Source organism: Moschus berezovskii, chromosome 9 (genome assembly GCF_049115385.1).
Source record: "Moschus berezovskii isolate FMDL1 chromosome 9, NW_MosBer_1.0, whole genome shotgun sequence".
NCBI classification, from domain to species: Eukaryota; Metazoa; Chordata; class Mammalia; order Artiodactyla; family Moschidae; genus Moschus; species Moschus berezovskii.
Window position 1 is genome coordinate 84,096,693 of NC_142468.1, and position 14,584 is coordinate 84,111,276.

Below are 14,584 nucleotides of genomic sequence, written 5' to 3' on the forward strand. Positions count from 1 at the left end.
GAACTATTCTTGGAAACATCCTTTTGATATATTATGTTCTGCCTCTGCCAATTATGAAGTGCTATTATTAATAAAAATTAATTATGTTACCTACTTTGAGGAGCTGCCATTAGAAAATGCTTGAGATCAGATGGGCCTTATTCCAGTCCTCCGTGTGAAACAGAACTTTCTGGGCAGAGGAAGCTTTTTCTTCCTCAGAATAGGAAGGCATAGACATGTCCAATTTTAGTAAAATAATCTTACAGACTATCTGTGGGGACCTTTTTGATGTGAAATTAAATTGTAGCACAGACAGAGATTTTATTACATTTACATGGACCCATAAAATAACTTTTATGGTTCCCAGTGGTGCAAATCCTCCTTAATTTTGTTAATTATTTTCCCCCAGTTATCCTTAGCCATGTCTGCTAATTCAGTATTGATCTTGATACTAAGATATGTTATGGTCTTAGAAATTCACTTGAGTCCCCACTGATGAAAAGAACTAAGGAAGCAGATCTTACCCGAGGTAATGTTTTGGATAGATTCCAATTAGTATTATAGCTGAGGATGACAATGTCCTTGCCCTCAATGTTCTGACTTGCTGTTCAGAGCTGGACTCATAACCCAGAGCAGAGTGTTAGGATCTATCCCAGAGAGACCCCCAAGGAGGAGGAAACAATACCTACCCTTGGTTTGATGCCTGTATTCTGGCGCATTCTTCCCTCTCTTATTAGCACACCCTCCAACCACCACCCACAAGGTCTTCAGGCTAAACCTGGAATCTGATCTTTTATTCAAATTGCTTCTACTCTTCTCTGAATTAGTCCTTCCCACTTAACCTATTCACACTTTAATTGGAATTTTCTGAAGAAAATGTCTTAAATTAGCTGTTCTTAACTGCACTGTTCAGCAAGTAATTTGTTACTATTGATATTTATATTACTGATGTTTTTTAAATGATTTGCTTTAAAAAAAATAAATGAGAATGTGTGCAAGGTTACCTTCTTACTCTCAGTTGCCTCTAGAAATGCTTTGGAGGGGAGCAGGGTGTAGTTACCACTAACACAATGGGATTGAGACAGAAGCCTCCATCTAGAGGGAGTGACAACTGCCAGTGTATCTTACCAGTTGGTTCATTTTACTTTACCAAGCATTTGCTGAATACCTACTACGTGCAAAACACTGATATGAAATAAGTTGCTTTTTCAAACTAAAACTTCAATGTACCTTCAATTTCTGGGTCATGTAATTAATTCCAACATGTTAAAGGACTGTTTTATGATACATAATTATATAATGTAGACCTCTTGTGAATCTTAATTCTTTCATTAACTTACCTCATTTAACTTATTAGATACCCATTTATAGCTTTGTAAAATGTACTGTACTTAAGAGTAATATCTGCAGCCCTTTAAAATATTTTAGAATTCGTTCTTTTCATGAAAATCAAACTAATTTCTCCTGCCTCCTGTCTATTATTTTGAAATATTGAGGTTATGCTACTTAGGTTCCTTAATCTTGTTTCTTTCTCTATTGTATGATCAGTTCCCAAAGGGCATCCAGTGTTGTGCCTTGATCACATAATCTCAGACCGTGGTTGATGACAGTAGTAATGAACCTACTTAATATTCCCTCCTCTCCCTCTTAATTACATGGAATAATTAAGTGGTGTGTGTCTGTGTGTAAGAGAGAGACAGAGGATTTCTCTGGTGGTCCAGTGGTTAAGAATCCATCTGCCAATGCAGGGGACATGGGTTTGATCCCTGGTCCAGGAAGATTCCACATGCTGCAAAGCAACTAAGCCCAAGCACCGCAACTACTGAGCCCACACTCCAGAGCCCGCGAGTCGCAGCAGTTAAAGCCTGAACGCCCCACAATCTGTGCTTTGCAACAAGAGAAGCTGCTGCAATGAGAAGTCCGCCCACCGCAACTCAAGAAAGCCAGTGCACGGCAGTGAAGACCCAGCACAGCCAAAAACAATACATAAATAAGAGAGAGACAGAGACCAACAGAGAGCAAGGAGGGACGTGGTGTGTGGCCCTGTCAGAAGCCAGCCTCAGGGCATTTTGTGAAGTCAGCAAAATTTTCTCCTACCCCTGCCAGTTTCCTCCTTTTTCCCTCCTAGGTGCTTGCCTCTGGTCCCCCACCTGGGCCACTTGTGGCTCTCTTCCTTGAAAAAGAAAGTGAAAATGTTAGTCCCTCAGTCATGTCTGACTCTTTATGGTCTGTAGCCTGCCAAGCTCCTCCATCCATGGAATTCTCCAGGCAAGAATACTGGAGTGAGTAGCCATTTCCTTCTCTGGGGATCTTTCCGACCCAGGGATTGAACCCGGGTCTCCTGCATTGCAGGCTAATTCTTTACCCACTGAGCCACCAGTGGGTGGGTGATCTCAAATCCTGCATTTACAGAATTACATAGAAAAACACTTTTAAAGTTATCTTACATATTTATATTTAATAGGCAACTTAAAAAAAACTATTTTGTACTGGGATATAGCAGATTAGCGAACAATGCTGTGTTATAGGTAAACAGTGAAGGGACTCAGCCATACATATACATGTATCCATTCAACGTGTATCCTGTCCATACTTTCCCCATCCAGGCTGCCACATAACACTGAACAGATTTCCATGTGCTACACAGTAGGTCTCTGTTGATTATCCATTTTAAATACAACAGAGTGTACAGGCCCACCCCAAACATCCTAACTATCCCTTTTTCCCATCCTTCCCCCCAGCTCCGAAACCATAAGTTTGTTCTTTAAGTGGGTGAGTCTCTTTCTGTTTTGTAAGTTCATTAGCATCATTTCTTTTTAGATTTCACAGATAAGGGATGTCATATGGCCTTTCCCCTTCTCTGTCTGATTTCCTTCACTCAGTATGACAAGCTAGGTCTATCCATGTTGGTACAGATAATAGGCAATCATTTTTTATCTCTTGCTGTTTAATAAACTGGTCCAAAGCTTAGTGATTTAAAACAACAACTTGTGATTCTTCACGATCCTACTGTGCAGTCTGGGACAGGCTCAGGTGGGTGGTTCTTCAGCTCCGTGTAGTGTCTGCTGCTGCTGGAATATCTAAGGGCTCCCTCCCTCACTCACTGGGGCACCTCCACAGGGACAGCTGAACAGCTTGGGGCAGGCTGGGCATCTCTCTCCATTTGCCAGAGCTCTGTGGCTGGCTTGGTTTCCTCACAGCATGGTAGTCTTAGAGTGATGGACTTCTTACACAGTCGCTGGCTTCTTTCAGGGAGGAAGCAGAAACAGCCAGTCCTCCGAAAGGCTCAGGGTGGACCTACCACTGGGTTGGTCCACTTCCACCAAAGTATTTCCCATCGCCAGACCAGACTCAAAGGGAGGAGAAACAGATTCCATCTTTTAATGTGAAGACTGGGATACACATGTAGGACATTGGGATGAGCTGACTTGCATGTGGTACAAAGTTCATAGTACAAAGGGGTACACAGTGTGAAGTAAGTTTTTTGACATCACTGTCCCTGAAACACCAGAAACAACTTACTGTTATGCTTCTTGAGTATCCTTCCAGAGATAGTCTGCACATAAATAAGTATATGCTTTATGAACATACTTTAAAATTTTTATTTATTTATTTGGCTGTGCCAGGTCTTAGCTACAGCCTGTACGTTCTTTGAATTTCTCTGTGGCTTGTGAGATCCTTAGTTGTGGTATATAACTTTAGTTGCAGCATGTGGCATCTAGTTCCCTGACCAAGGATCAAACTTGGGCCCCCTGTATAGGAAGGAAGGAGTCTCAGCTACTGGACCACATATTTATGCGTGTTAAGTTGCTTCAGTCATGTCCAACTCTTTGCGACCCTATGGACTATAGCCCGCCAGGCTCCTCTGTCTGTGGGATTCTCCAGGCAAGAATACTGGAGTGGGTTGCCATGTCCTCCTCCAGAGGATCTTTCCGACCTAGGGACTGAACCCATGTCTCCTGTGGCTCCTGCACTGCGGGCAGATTCTTTACCACTGAGCCACCAGGGAAACCCTCTATGTATATATTTTTATATATATTTCTTAAATCAGTGATGTGTGTCACAGTTCTCTGCCCAATATGCTCCAGTTTTTCATTTAATCAGACATCTGGAGGTAGGCTCATTCTTCGTAATGGCTGCACATATTCCTTTGGTGGATGTTTAGCCATATCTAATCTCTTATCACCAACACTGCTTCAGTGAATCTCAGTATGTGTGTGTATACATATTATATATGCAAGTACATATGTGTTTATATACATATATCACACACACACATATACACAAAGATGTAAGTCTGTCAGAAAGAAAAATCCCTACAAGAATTTCTGGGTTAAATAATACATGCATGTACAATGTCTTTAGATCAATAACAGGAAAGGTGGGAGAGACCCCAAAGTCGGTAGCTGTGCACTGGGAGGACGGTGGCATGAGAGGTTTTGCCTCCATCCGTGACCCTGCCTGACCTCCAGGAGACTCCGGTCCATTCGCCGGAGTTTACAGTAATACTTCCTTCATCTCACTCACTGAAAACTACTGTCCTAGACCAATCACCTCATTTGGCAGAGAAGCATCCTGCAGGTCTGAGTGCCTGACTTGCCCCCGGGCGTCCCACCACACTGTGAACAAACCAGTCTTCTCCTGAGTCTCCCAGCAAATGAGCAGTCATTGCAGGATCACTTTGGTATAGATCAAGTTTGCCCAAAAGGGGTCCTCTGAATCACAAAGCCCTCAGAGAGCCTCTCTACACTGTGAAACATACAAGATTCTGTCCATGACACCATAAAACTCCCAGAAGAGAACACAGAACAAACGTTCTCTGATTCACATCAGTGCCTTCTTGGGTCAGTCTCCCAAGGCTATAGAAAGAAAAGCAAAAGTAAACAAATGGGCACTGATCAAACTTACAAGCTTTTGTACATCAAAGGAACTCATAAAATGAAAAGACAGCCTACAGACTGGGAGAAAACATTTGCAAATGATGTGATCAACAAGGGCTTACTTTCCAAAATACACAAACAGATCATAATTCAGTAACAACAACAAAAAAATAAACAACTTGATTGAAAAATGGGCAGAAGATCTAAACAGACATTTCTCCAAAGAAGACACACAGATGGTCAACAAGCACATGCTCAGCACTGCTAATTATTAGAGAAATGCAGGTCAGAATCTCACACTAGTCAGACTGGTCAGAAAATCTACAAATAATACATGCTGGAGAGGATGTGGAAAAAAGGGAACACTCCTACACTATTGGTAGGATATAAATCGGCACGGCCGCTATGGAAAACAGTAGGGAGGCTCTTCAAAAAACTAAAAATAGAGTTGCCATGTGATCCTTCAATTCCACTCCTTGGCATGTGTTCAGAAAGTAACTGGAAAAGATACATAGACCTCTCTGTTCATGGCAGCACTATTTACAATAGCCAAGACATGGAAACAACCTAAATGCCCACTGACAGATGACTGAATAAAGAAGATGTGGCACATATATACAATGGAATACTACTCAGTCATAAAAAGAAGGAAATCATGCCATTTGCAGCAACATGGATGGACCTAGAGATGATCATACTAAGTCAGAAAGACAAATACCATATAATAGCATTCATACATGGAATCTTAAAATATGATACAAATTAACTTATCTATGAAACAAAAACGTAGAGACTGACTTGTGGTTGCCAAGAGTGGGCGAGAGTTTGAGATTAGCAGATGCAAACTATTATACGTAGAATGGATAAGCAACAAGATCCTACTGTATGGCACAGGAACTATATTCAATATCATCTAATAAAGCACAATGGAAAAGAATATGAAAAAGGATATATGTACACATATAACTGAATCACTTGGCTGTACAGTGGAAATTAACATAACAATGTAAAATCAACTATACTTCAATAAAATAATTTTTTAAAGGATTCTGTCATGAAACATGTCTAGTTACTTCAAGTTATACTCCCATTCACATTCAATAAGAGCAAATAGACCCAGGAAACCTACTCCCAAGAACCTGTTTGGCGTTGTTTAAATGAAAGAATGGATTTAACCATCTGTTTTCTAAACTAATTTGATCACAGAATCCTGTTTTTGCGACACCTGTTTCACTAACTGCCTATGGAGCTAAGCTTTCTGAGAACCATTCTTTGTGGAATGGTGGTGTAGAAGAAAGTTGTTGGACTGGGAGACTGGCTCTGCCTTCAACCAGCTCTGCAGTTTTGGACAAGTCAAAAGTCACTCTGGGCCCTGGACAGTAGAATTGCTTATGGCTGGGTTTTGTTTGCTTTTGTTTTTGTCTTTCTACAGAGATGAGCTCCTCCTTATAGTTTTCCTTTCTGAAGACAAGACAAGGTGTTGTGCCTGCCAGGAGGCACTGAAGAGCAATCTGTTCATCTGTTCCTTTGAATTACTACTCAGTCCTTCAGTTCAGTGTCTATGAGTGGAAATGAAAACAAGGAGCTGGCTGGGCTTTTTGCTCAAGTCTCCCTGTTGCCACTGCCATCACCCTGACCACCCATCCCAATTCATCCCGCTTTCAGATAAGAGAAAAAGCTGCAGAGTTTGGCAAGAAGCAGGATGACTTCAGACAGGTACACAGCAGGAGATGAACACATCTGACTCTCTCTCTGCCACTTCCAGATAAGCCATAAACAAATTTTGTGCTCAGGGAAAAATGATCTGGTATTCTTACATCAAATTCATATAACCTTTACAAATGAGAACAGATCTTCAAACCAGGTGTAGTGTGATTTGTTATGACTCTTTACTGCCTCCAACTGAGATGTTTTACATACACTAATCTAAACACAATGAATCCTGAGCTGCTTTCATGAATGTAAGTCATTCCAGCTCTGAAATGAAGGGGCTGCTGTGTGTCAGAACACACAGATGCATAGGCAACCAAGAGCTATCTAGCTAAATATCTTCTTTTTATTCATCGGAGCTTCAGAGGTAAAATTTCCTTCCCAGGGACATCAAGGTGATTTGTGACACTCTCCACACACCTTCAGATTCACAAACCAATGAGTACATCACACCAATCTCTCGTTTTCTCATCAGTGACAGACATAAAATACAGGTAATCTTCATTTTACTCAGATGTTTCAATTAACTGTGAAAACCCTTTGGCTTATATCATATAGCATTTGTGAGTATTTCACTTTTTTTTTCAGTTTAAGCATCAGCTAGAACACACACAAAATCTTGTCACATTTCTTTCAGAAATTGATGCAATTAAATGGTTGAGCTGACTGTACTAAAGACAAAAAGAATGAGCTGTAAAGACATCTGAGATCTGTCTTTTTGTCTGTCTTCCCAGAGGGGGTCTGACTCATGGTTTAGAAAAGTAGGATCTATTTTTATATTCACCATTAACATAGGGGCCTGAAAATGGGAAATCCAAACATGTTTGTTTACCAAGAATCTACCTCTTCGCACAGAATTTTAAAATCACTTCCCTTGTCTATTTTTTCATCCTCAGGGCCTGCAGCAAAGTACAGAAACTTAGTGAATTTTTCTAGTTAGCCTGCAAGATACCTACAATCTTTAAAAAATATTTTTAAAAATCTTATAATTGCTAAAATAACACAGCAAATTTAGATTATCTCCTGGACATTTTGAGAACTCATGAGCTTTGAGTTCTTTTTGTTTTGTTTCCTGAGATTTGAGAATCTGACGAATCTTTACATCTTTAAATTATTTTAAGTTTCACATTGCCTCTGGAACTAGTAGAGGCAGAAGACATTAAGTTAAATAAGTTTTAATTTTATCAAGTTGACAGCAAACTAATGACTTTAATTGAATTGAGGGTTATTTCCTTTTGTTTTTTTTTTTTAACTGAATTGATGGAAACAACAGATTATTTTAGCATCACACAGATAAAAATTTTTTAAAAACTATAACGCATTATGCCAATTAGACTCCTGGAGAATTACATATGACCGCAGCTTAATAATTACAGTTTTGTGGACAGTTTACAAACAGTAGGTGGTAAATAATGGTTCAGACTAGATCCAACTCTTCTAGTCCGTCTAAAATCAATTATAATAGAGCAGTGAAAGGTATCATCTCCCTTTGCTGTCATTATGAAGATGTAATTCTGTTACAATTATTTAATCCCAAAGGCATTATTACACCTGTTCAGCAGTTTTCAACCATTCACTAAATGATGTACAACTCCACTGTGATAAATCTGAGTGATGTTTTTTATTAAAGTTTCTTTAAAAGTATTACGAGTAGAGGCTGATGAATTTAAATAAATGTTCAGAGAAGCTACATAAATAATTATTTAAGGAATGTGTTGTTTTAGGATTTACTCTTTCACTAGTTTGAACTGTGTATAACCTTGAGACACAATTAGAGAATTTTTAAAAACTCACTTAAATCATGTATATCAGATTAAAGGATAATGGATTCATATAACAGGTTAGATCATGTTGGGCCTTATAGGTATTGTTCTAGAGTCAACAGAAAGCCCTAGGGAGTTTTAACATTGGAGTGGTGTGAGTGACTTGTTTTTATAGGATGACTTTGGCTGTAGGAAGGGTGGGGGTGAATTATAGAGAGCTAGGAGTGGAAGGTGAAAACCCAATTAGGAAACTACTGCAGACCCTCTGCATCACCTCTGGAGAGGGGATGGTCGCTTGATTTGGAGGTACTTGTGAAGAGAGAGAAATGGACGGATTGGGGATATATTGTGGAGGGAAATGACAGGATTGCTGATAGATTAATAGTGGGAGATGAAGGAAAAGGGGAAATAGGTTGAGTTTGAGGTCTTGATCTTGAAACCCTAGACAGATGGGGCGATGGGAGCAGTGAACATGGAGCATGGGGTTACTGCTGTATTGCTGTTTCCAGGATGGCGCGGAAGAACCTGTATAAGACAGGGATGCAGTTGGCAGCCTCACTCCTCAGACTATCTAATGGACACAGTGGAGCCGTGCTTAGAACAATTCAAGTTGCCTCTGTCCACAGGGTGGAACAAAGCTCCTCTGGTCTGAACACTGTGGAAGAGGCATTTGGGAGGGGTGTGAGACTGAACTCCAAAGGGCTGAGCAGCAAAAATCAAAACTGATCCCATAAAGTACAAACGTGTTCAGTTCTGGTGGCAGTTTACATGTTCTGTACTTTGTGGTTATAATGAGATATTAACTCAGAGTTAATGTCCCATAATTAAAAGTCCACTTTGGTTATATACATGACAGACTATCTGAAAATACATCTGTTCTGGCATTTTAAAGGAAAGACTATTTAGAGTTTTGCTTAGTTCTCACAAGGGAAAAGAACATTTTTCCTTTAGAAATCCTAAATGTTTATACGTTCCTATATGTAGATTTGCATGACTTTGGGTCTCCATCTGAAACAGACTTGATTGATTACATTAGGTTGGTTTTATTGGGTTTTGCATCTTTTCTTTTGGCCATTTCGGTATTTGTGACAAATCTGCCAGAGATGGGAAAGGAGAAATAGAAAAGGAAAAAAGAGAGAGAGAGAGAGTGAAACCTAAGATTTCCTTTTGTTCTTATGTTAAAAATGCTGGTAAAAGTTCAGTCATGAGCTGTCCATGCACATGTGTATGAATGAGGTTACATCTGTCTATGGGCATATTGAAGCACCCTAAAGGTGCAACATTGTATAAATGTGTGATTATAAGAGAAAGAGAGAAATTGATTTCACAGATATCACTGGTTTGTTTTTTTGTTTGTTTATTTTGGTAAGGATTTGAGAAAAACTGACTTAAGCTTCTCTCTTTTTTGTTACTAGTGACAGGTGACAAGAACGCTGATGGCACTCAGAGCAAATGAGAACTAAAGAGGCCTGTCTCATAATCTAAGGAAGAGATTTTTAACCCAGTGTTCACAGGACCCTTAGAGAGATCTGTGAACTCTCCAAAATTGTATGCAAAATTTTACAAGAATGTAACTATGTGCATTTTTCTAAGGAGTAGGTATATAACTTTCATTGATCCTTACAGGAATCCACGATTCATAAAGGCTTAACCCCACCCACCACTCTTGGCACCAATTTACAGTGCAAATCAGAGGTTAGATTATTGAGTAATGAGGCACCCAGAGTCACACAAAGTCAGTGACCGGGAGCCTGGGTGGTTATGCGGCTTTCTTTGGGTAGACACACCGATGGTAGTGAATTCTGACCTAACTGAAGATCTGGGACATTGTGTTACAGGCTGCAACCCTCCCCCACTTGCCCCAGCAGAGACTCATGAGGGCAGGTATATGAAAGCTGGGTTACTATTCATTGAATTGAGGTGGGAAAAGACCAATAAGCTGACCAAACAAATACTAGAAAGATTAACTGAAGCAGAGCCTCCAATTGACCTCAGACAACAAAGAAAAACGGTCAGGGCAGCCCAGCAAGCAGTATTTTGAGCCCAGGTCTTACCGTGCTCTTAAGAGACATAATAGTAAATAGAAACAAACCCCACAAAAATGCAACTGCCTCCTTCTGGCATATCAGTCCTTCTTGTGTGAACCTAGCAAAGAAAGAAAGATAGGACCCAGTGTCAGCTTCACAGTACCACTATTTTTCAACTTTTAATTTCAGCAGCTACCTATGGGACAGTTATTATTTAAAGGTACTCTTCACAGCTCTTGGGTTAGGAAGATGAATAAGATATTCTTATTTAAGCAACAGAATTCCAAGAATACAGACAATACAGGTCCACCTTGCTTTGTGCAAGAGTCCCCAGAAAGAGACTCTTGTGTTTAAAGAGAATGGTTATAGATCAAAGCGTGTATCAAATGCAACAGGAAAATGAAGAAGCTTGAGGCTAATTCCCCAGTAAGAAAGAAATAATTCTTTTTTGTAATGCTAATAACAACTTTTTGGTCTCTGTTGTAAATATAGACTGCCATAGTCTGCTTCTACCCACATCCATAATATGTGCATATATATGCATAGAGATTCATCACTGTATCCTTAGCATTAATTTTCATATAATTTAAGGACCTGCACTTTCTACTTTGTGAATCTTTCTGTCCTGTAAAGGAAACGAGTTCACTCAACTACACACTATCAAGCAGACAGGTAATCAATCAGTGATCACACATATCAGTTCCAGCTGAGCTCCTGTCTATTGCTAAGATGGTTACAATAACCTCTAACTGTTCCATGTAAGTAGAAATGGCCTCTTAGACATCTACACCAAAGGTTCATGCAAGGAGGCTCAACCGGATGGCGGTAGTAGCATTAGCTTTTTTTTTTTTTTTTCCAAATGTGTCTTTGTCAGCAGTATTTTTAAACATGGGCCTCATCCTGTACTATATTTTATTGCTAAAAGCATCTTTAGTCTTCAGTTTCAGGGATAAAAGGCAATTTTAAAATGTCATGATGGGAAGTAATTTTTCAAGGTTTTCATGACAGGACATAAAATTAGATTAAAAAAATATCCAAAATAAGGCCTTGCTCATCAAGATGAGGACTTTAACCTGGGTTTCAGGACATTTGGGCCAAACTCTCCTCCTACCAACACTGCTCAGTTGACTGAGGAAATACTTCCAGCTTTTAAAGAAAATTCACAAACTCATGCCCACATGCCTTTATTTAAAAGCTGACACTAGCTGGCTTCCCTAATCTTGTCTCACAGGAGAAGCTTATTGTAATTTGGAGTGCTGAATTCCAAAATGCTGCCAAGCAGTCTTCCAAAGGTCTGACCCAAGCCAGCTGGAGAGATGCCTTGTCTTAAGCTTACTGGGATACTGTCCCACAGAAGGTGACTCCTCAGGACCATGGTTTCTTCCCAGGTATGTGTCAACAGCTACTAGGAGCAATCAGATCAGGATGGATTTACTAGTACAAGAAAGAAAGCAAGGTTTTTCTTTTCAGTAGGAAGATGGATAATCCAGGGATTATGTTCACTGAGGTTTTGGAATAGTAAATCTCATTTCCAAAGTCAAGCTCTTCAACACTGTGTGTGTGTACGTGGTTGAGGAGAGTCCTACAGACTTGAATAATTAGGCACTCCATATATGTTTTCCTTAATTTCTTTCTATTTAGAATAGAATAGAAAAGAAAACAGAAAACATGATCCCTTTCTCAAAAGATGGGAGAGGCAGAACCCATGTTTGGTCTTCTGATTCACTTGGCCAACAGCTAGGGGTCTTTGAGCTGACAGTTTATGTTTTATCTGTGACTAGAGTTGGACTGTGGAGAAAGCTGATCACCGAAGAATTGATGCTTTTGAACTGCGGTGCTGGAGAAGACTCTTGAGAGTCCCTTGGACTGCAAGGAGATCCAACCAGTCCATTCTAGAGGAGATCAGTCCTGGGTGTTCATTGGAAGGACTGATGCTAAAGCTGAAACTGCAATACTTTGGCCACCTCATGCGATGAGTTGACTCACTGGAAAAGAGTCTGATGCTGGGAGGGATTGGGGGTGGGAGGAGACGGGGACGACAGAGAATGAGATGGCTGGATGGCATCACCGACTCGATGGACATGAGTTTGAGTGAACTCCGGGAGTTGGTGATGGACAGGGAGGCCTGGCGTGCTGTGATTCATGGGGTCGCGAAGAGTCGGACACGACTGAGCGACTGAACTGACTGACTGACTAAGCAATAATGATAATGCTACCTACAACAGACAGTTGTTTAGGGGTTACATGTAAAGAATTTAGCAAATGCCTAGTACATTGCAAGTTCTCAGTAGTATATCTTTAAATTGGAAAAGCTGCAGGTCATGTAAAAGCAAATAACAGCAAATGAACATGAGCATCAGAACAGAAATCCTCAAGTTTAAAGAGATAATGAACAAAATATGTGAAATGATTCAGAAAAGAAAATGCTATTTGAGCCATAGTTGGAGACCAGAGTGATTTCAGGAGATCTCACTGGGAACTGTCTTGGGTAGACTGATGCATCACTGTTTGGGAGACTTGCTTAAGCATCCTCCTTCAGAAATGTGGGCATAAAATGATCAAGTCCTAGCCTAGGGTAGTGGTTGTAAACCTGCAAAGGAAAAGAGATGGCATCACCAACATTGATAAGAAAGAACAGAAACATTCTTTAAATCAAAGGAATGTCTCCCATAGTTTGGAAAGCAAGTAAGTGCCAGAAAGAGAAGATGAAAGAAAGGCAAATGAAGTGTGTTTTATAAAGGTGCTTTTCCCAAGGAGCCCAAAGCATACTCAATTATAGAAATGCTACACTTCTCAAAGTAGGGCTGATGGTATAGAGTGACAAAACCTCAGAAGACATCTGTTTACTTTCTGTTTACTTCCAACACAAAGCAGGAGATGTAGAGGGTAAAGGAACCAGGGGAAGTCACTCTATTACTAAGATAGGTACCATGGTAAGCAGGGGATTTAGCTCTGAGCTTCCAGGCAGTCAATGCAAAAGGGAAAATCAATCAGTCATGTGGATTTTCCACTTCAGAGAGAAGGAAGCAAACCAGCTTTTCAGAAATAGGAAATATTTTCCTGTCTTTAAGATCTGAGAAGAGGTAACTATAACCAGCTTGCTCCCAATTTAGAAATGGGACAAAAATGTAAACTTCAGACTTCTATTGAAAAGAATAGATCTGCTGGGCTTAGCCATAATAAACAGTCTCTGATAACTCACTCCTCACCCAAGTTCTCAAAGGGACTCAGGCTCGTCAGTTTGGGGTAAAACAAATACACGCCTGTTGTTAATCCTCAAACACATGACTTGTTTGATCCTAGATAGAAAGGAACAGTCTATAACTACTTTCTCCTGCTTCAGTGATTACGGTCCTCCTCATTTTTTAATTTTTGGAAGTGGGGGACAATTTCATCAAGTAGAAAAGAAAATCTATTAGGGAGCTTGGCCGTGAGGGGAGGAGGGAGAGGGGAGAGCAATAGAGAGGGTGGCCTTAAAGGTCAGTGGCCCAGCCTGAAGGGTCCCAGCCAACTTGGAACCCACCAGGGCCTTCCTCCAGCTGCTTTCTTTATCCCAATCGAATCCCTTAGCAAATCCAAACTTCCTTGGACGGGGAGGGCTAGTTTCTCCGCCTTCAGCTACCCTCCGCAGGAGAGAGACCGAGAAGGGGGAAAAAGCAGAGAGGGAGAGGTTAGGAGAGGGGCCGGAGAAAGGCAGCTTTTGTCTCCACATTTCAATCCCTGGTTGGGGTGGAGGGGGTGCGGCAGCGCTGCAGTTTTACAGCCCATGTGAGCAGCGCGCTGCTGTGGAAATCTAATTTGACAGAATAGGTAAATAAAATCAACTGTCATCAACTTCCATTTTATTTACGAGACGAGGTCAATGTTTTTATAGCATCAAACGAAGCAGCTTATTGGAAACAGATTTCAGAACCACTCAATAAAGGCAGTTCTGGAAGTTAGTTTGGTTTTAAATGCCCAAATTCGATGCATTATTTGAAAAAAATGTCTTCAGCGAGCGTAAGAATACGCTGCGAATACATTCGGCTGTCCGGCCCCACCTAGCTGGTTCTGAGAACTGGGGCCCTGTCTGTGGAGGGACCCCTCCCGGTCCCTCGCCCCCGGGTTCAGGGCTGGGATCGCACCTGGGGCCGGAGGAACGGGGGAGGGGGGCGGGCGGGCGGCGCCTGGCGCCTGGCGCCTTTCTCCGGGTGCGTTCCTGCCGGCCTTTTGTTTGGTTGTCTTC